General features: G+C 37.4%; 1 long non-coding RNA gene across 1 annotated transcript; it reads left to right on the top strand.

The window, feature by feature from the left end:
• The first annotated feature begins 505 nt into the window (after window positions 1-505).
• On the top strand, window positions 506-5,464 carry LOC119728660. Its single transcript, XR_005271112.1, has 3 exons — window positions 506-830; window positions 2,727-2,947; window positions 5,408-5,464. It is a non-coding gene; the product is annotated as an uncharacterized LOC119728660 (long non-coding RNA).
• The last annotated feature ends 899 nt before the right edge of the window (window positions 5,465-6,363 follow it).

Raw genomic sequence — 6,363 nt, 5'->3', positions numbered from 1 at the left:
GGTAGCGGCTTGCTATTATGTGGATCTAAATAAATTCAAAAATAGAATATTCCAAACAAAGTTTGCATTGTTGGAAAGCTGGATCATTGGGCAACAAGATGCAAAAATCACAAAGTCCACGGACCCACTAGTCTTGAAAAAAAAATGTGAGATGTCAATGTTTACGTCTGGTTTCTCTTTTGTGCAGTAAATCCGCAACGCGCCGCGCTCCAACATCTCGATAAAGGAACTTTAAAATAGAAAACTCCGGACAAACTTTAACTTGTTGGAAAGCTGGATAGTAGGGCAACAAGATGCAAATATCCGCGAGTCCTTAGACCCAATAGTTTTTGAGAAAATTTAAGATGTAGGCATAGTGTGTCTTTTGTGCAATACCCCGTATACGTAGCAACCCCCCGTCCGGTCCTGAACCTGAGGCTAACAACGTCGGCGCGGGGTCTTTTCGATTCCACTCGCTGTCAGACCTCAAATCTTTGTCCCATTTGCATAATTCTTCTGCTACAAAATATTAAGAGACTGTTGGTTTTTTGTACATGTACCTCAAGTTTCCCTGCAAAATTTGTACTTTATAGCAAGCTGGGAGTTAATATTGACACCGTTTATGGGAGACCGTGCGTGCAACTTCACCTAGTTAAAAGCCGGTCAACAGGGGGCGGTATACAAGACGACCAGTTTTGTCTTTTTGGTATTTTTTTCTCGAACTTCTTAAAACTTAAACTTAAAGTTTGCGCGCCTATAGATTCCTACTACTAAAAAGTAGCCTGCAAAAACAGAAGTGATAGTTCTGCTGAGCCTAGATAAAGTAGCGGAAAGGGTATCTCCAAGTCCAAGTAAGTACAAAATGTCTATGATGAAGGGAGGCGATTTTGTGCTATTTAAACACAAAAAAACACTGATTAAAGTTTTAAGACATGTCCTCCTGTCAACATCACCACATCCTACTGACACAACATAGGTAGCGGTAGAAAGTTGAAGTAACCGGGAAAGGGGGCAGTAAATAGGACAACCCAAGGTATTCTCAAAATTTCAGTTAACAGTACGCTGGTAAAGCATTTACCTGTTTTGGTTGCATGGGCTTGATATACACCCTTGTACAAATTCTCTGGCAGATTTCTATCTTTATTCCTACGTTCTCCTAGAAAATGGGCAAAACAAATATTTTTTTCCCCCTGCAACCAGAATTGAGGATAGGATCTTCCAGATTGAGAGTCCCACTTTTTCGGACTATTAGAATTATGATGTATTATTAATCGGGTAGCACATTTTCATCAGACAGGCCTAGGCCTACATGTTTCTTTTTACAGTACTGAATTTAAGAAAGTAAATTAGTTTGCCAAATACAGCCAACTATTCAAGTTCCATTGAATGTGGTAACTTGCAACTGATCAATTCACTTATGAATAGATGGCCCAGATTTAGGCACGCTTTAGTGTAGGCCCCCTACACTCGGGTCATGGACGCTGGACAGGACATTCATGTAGTACTGTAGCTGCATACAAAAGCATACCTGGTCTCCCTTTGATGTCTTTGATTTAAATAGACAGCTATACAAGCAGCTTAAGCTAAAGGTTCAGCAACTTATTTTCTGCTTTAACTGAGAGTCTTTGTGTATAGGCCCTAATAATAGAATTTTGCACTTTTGATTGTAAAGATCTGGATGAAAAAGCCTGCACCAATTTGCAATTTATTGGATTGCAAGTCAATAGGCCTACTCTTTTCCAGGCTGCTATACATGCAAGACTAACCAACCAAAACCACTTTCCAAGTAGTCTAGGCACCAGAAAATGTTGAGTATTTCCAAAAGTTTCACAGCAGTGGGTTACAGCAGTCAACTTCAGTGGTGTGAATCTTTTCCTTTTGATTTTTGGATAGTAAATCAACTAACTTACTCATCATATAACTTTTAGAAAAATCTAACTTATCTTTTGGACTATATGGCCATGCAGTTTGCTTCCATATTTTGTTTGCACTAAGAAAACAAATCTTTCTTGTGAGCAGAACATCAAAATTACGAACAGATTTGTATGCATGACCAACCAAGCACACTTTTGAAAGGGGTACTTATGCTTAACGGCACCAAGAGAAAAGTTGGATTTCTAAAATTCGTCACCTTATGTTAACATCAGTCAACTCTCACTGGTTTATTTGCTTTCCTTTGTTGAAATGTTTTTTTTTAAAGCATGGGTCTGTAAAACGTTTAGAAATACTTAAACCTGGCCCATAGATGTTGACTGTGCATTCCACTTCCAACTATTTCTATTGAATTGAAAGATATGAGAGAAATGCATGACTGGTGCTTAAAGCCTGAAGCAAAGTAATATTGAGTTATGTATAAATTACAATATAGTTATAAAGAGACTTTAACAGAAGTCTCAAAAGTCTGTAACATTATTTCCTATTTTGTTTATTTTGTTTCAGTACCTATACATTTTAGCAACATTCTCAAAAGTCAAGGTGATGATTTATACAAATGATAAAGCAATAATTTCAAAAGAGCGTTTTAAGCTATTTTGAAGAGTACACACCACTGAACCTGAGATATTAACTGTACTTGTAAAAAACACCACAAAACTATTTTTAGTTTTCTTATGTTATTCTGTTGCGTAAAACAGATACGGGTTTCAAAACCAAATGGTACATGTCAGATGTTACCCCTGGATTTTTTTTTCTGCATCTAACTGGAAATATTTAATTTTTGCATTTGTCTTTTTCTCTTTTATTGTCAGTTCAGCTAAAACTTCCCATGTACATCTCTCGAGGATAGCGTTTGATGGTGGGCCTATGTCACCACAGTGGCAGCAGTATCACACCTATGCAAAGTGCTGCAAAGTACTGATGACTCCAGAGCCACGTTCTGGGTACCTGCCCCGCTGCATGATATTTTATCCTCCCTGGATGACATCCAGAATATAATGCTGTCATCGGCTGGCATTGTTTGTCTTAACAGGTAAGAGGTTCAGTAGCATTACATGTCAACGCAGGATCTAGAGAGCCTGCGCGATGATTGATAATAAGCAGCAATGTCTAGTTGATGGTGTCTGCTTTCTGATACATGGACTATAGTTATGCATTTCTTTGTTATGAATTCAGTCCATAAGTGGAGTTACAACTTTAAAATATGATGGAGTTTAGTGTTCAGTAGACTGTACTATCAAGTCAAATGGTATAGTTTTATTACACTGGGTTCAAGCAAAGTAATCCTTCTTTCCGTCTTGTATTTGAAAATATTCTCAAATCTGTTTTTTTACAACTTTGTGGAAAATGCAACTTAGACAGAAATTTGTTAGGCCCCTATACCTCAAGAAGGAATTTTCAATCATGACCTTAGCTGTGAACTTTCCAAAGAGACATGAAATAAATAATACATAATGTGATAAGCAACTGCTGAATTTTGTTGAATTAATTAGAAGAGTCATCCTGCTCCTATTTCAGAAATTTCAGTATGCAAGTTTAGAGTGCATTGTAATCTTCATGCATAGCAATGAATGAGAGATATCAACTTGGGAGGAGGGTGCGGTTTTGGGGTTTTCTTATGTGTTTGTTTGTTAGGGTTGTTAGGGTTGTTCAGGCTTTTGGGCTGTTTGTGTGGGTTTTTTTTGTGTTTTTTGTTAAAGAATACAGCTTTGTTCTGTTCAATTAGCATGGTAAGCAGTGTATTACTGACTGCAGTAGGTCAAAGCAAGTGTTTCAAAATAGGCATGAATTCAGAAGAAAAAAAAGCAAAATTGTTTGCATTTATATAATTATTTGATAACTTTCAGAGCTTGGTCCCCTTCTCCACCCCTCCTCTCAATTCCCATCCCCAGGGCTCAACATGTAACAGCTACTTGAATGCATTTGATTTATCAGGCAATGCTTCCATAGGTCTCGACCCTTTACAGGAACTTGGATTTGGGGCATGTGTTCACAAGTACTACAGAGAGTTGTAAATTTGTGCTGTTTTTTTTTTTTACGAGACCATGTCGCTGAAATCGTATATCACAGCTAGCATAAAGATAGCTCCAGCTAATGTTAGGTTAATTGCCAGCAATAAAATGCACGCTAGTCCCTGCTGAGATTATGATTTATTTTGAGAAAATCGTTGCATTTTATTACAGCGTTTTATTCTTGTTTTTTAACTTATTGTAATTTTTGTGTGGCTGGCCAGTACTATAAGTTTCTGGGTTGATAAATTGCAAAGTATGTGTCAAACTGAACAAAATGTAATGTTTGAATTAAGCTGCCGGATCAGAAGTACTTGCAGAAAGCATTTGGGCACTGTGATACAGAGAAAGAAAAGGATTTTAAAATTGGACTTGACCTCTTGTTTTATTTTGATTGTTTATGTTTTTTAAATAAGAAATTAATACAAGAAAAATTGGTTTCAGGCATTTAAAAAAAAAAAAACGGAAAAAGAAATTCTACAACAAAATGACCTTTTCCCCTGATAAATGCATATCAGGTATTGGCACTGAAGGAGTTAAACAAACCTCAATACGAATGGCCTATGACAGACTTTTCCATGATTTAAAGTATTGCAAACTTGTGTGTAAATCGGGCTTGTGGATAACCTGCCCAACATGTTTTTTTTCTGTACTGTTTAAATTTACAATTAATAGTGAACTTGTGTGTAGATCTAGCTTGTGGAACTGATCTGGTACTTGCAACCTGCCCAACATGTTTTTTTCTGTACTGTTTAAATTTACAATTAATAGTGTCTTGTTTATTGAAGACTGAGATAAACTCAGATTTAATTGTTGAGTCTGGAGGGGGATCAAATAAAAAAAAAAAAACCATAGGCTGAGATAGAAGCAAAAATAAACTTAAGATGTCTTTCTAACTTCCCAAAATGTTGTCTTTACTATCTCAAACTCAGTATTACATTTGAAATACCTGCTGAACGTTCTTTTTTTTTTAACCCCATTGTTTTCTCCTTCAAATATATGTAACACCAGGTTAATATCTTTCGATAAAAATAATGTTCTATGGACTAGACATTTATGGAGCGGTTTGTAAAAACAAATTTAATCATCTGTGTGAATTTTGTTAAGGACCCGACACTTGAACTAGTGACAATGTAATGAAAAGGCAGTGGGATGATAGGTTTGAGGGTGTAGGTACCAGTTGTCTTGTTCTCATTTCTTTACCCCATCATCCACACACGGGTGACTGTGAAAGTACAGGTGCATACCGGTACATGCAATGCAATGAAAGCACAGGTAATCATTGTTACTCAAAGGAAAGTACAGGGGGCCCTCATCTCTCGGCAGATGTCTGGGTACTCAGCTTCCTTCCGGTAACAAGCTTATCTTAGGTCACACAGGTGAGCACATCCCAGACAAGACACTCCATAACACGAGACACCCTAAGTCTTGGCACAAAGACCCATCTTTGTCTTCTTCTTGTTTCTCTCCCCTTATCCGCACAGGTGACTTTGAAAGTGCATCCCGTCCCGACGCAATCCTGGCAAATTTACAACATCAAGGTGAGTGAGTCTAACCTGTGGGTAGCATTTTCATGTCCTGATGCCTGTATTATCGGACTTGAATGGGGATAAATCAGGCAGTTACTCGCCGCGTGTTTATACATGAGCAGAATTATGTGGCTGTAAATTTGAGGTTGTCGATGATGTGCAATCTGTGGAAAGCGTGTCGCAGAGGAAAATCTTGGATGTTGTGTGCACTCTTGATGAAAGTTAAAAACTTTCACAAATAACAAGGAACTCTGTTGAGATTTATTTTCCTGTTTATCGGTATGCATCTTCTTTGTTGCAGTCTTGGGTGTGACTAAAAAAATTATCTGTATGTAGAAGTTTGGTGGTGTAGAAGAATAGTTATTGCAGTGTACAATTTGTTCCTCCTTTTCTGATTTATGACTATGCCTTGGCATAGATAGTTGAAATAATGTTCTTTACAGCACATCTATTTGGATTAAGCTGTTTCTTAATAAGAGTGATAAAGGCTATTAAGCAATTATGAGGTGTCCTCTGAAAGGATGGATTTTTCAAGGAAGGAGCAAGCTGAACTCCATCTCAGAATGTTTCTGGTGTCTTCCTCTCCTACCCATTTCTTTCATCATATTGGCCACTTCAAGAAATTTGCAACAGCGCCCTCATCTGTCATAACTAGGAAAAAACCTGCCTATTTTAACAGACATAACTACTACTACTAGGGTGTCCCCCCAAAAACCTAACCCTCAAAGTGCTCTCTTTTTTCACAGCTTTATAAAGCATATGTCAAATTTATTTGGATTTGTCCATAAACCTTAATTTGCCAGCTTTAATATACTGAAAACATCATTTCAATCGGTTCAAGACTTGTTGAGTAACTAAACAAAGATATTGCTTTTTCATTTTGTCCACGGCGTCCGATGTTTGACTGCTGC

This window comes from Patiria miniata, unplaced genomic scaffold, assembly GCF_015706575.1.
Source record: "Patiria miniata isolate m_02_andy unplaced genomic scaffold, ASM1570657v1 HiC_scaffold_20, whole genome shotgun sequence".
Classification (NCBI taxonomy): Eukaryota; Metazoa; Echinodermata; class Asteroidea; order Valvatida; family Asterinidae; genus Patiria; species Patiria miniata.
Note: the sequence above shows the minus strand (reverse complement) of the source record. Positions and strands in the feature narration are given on the sequence as shown.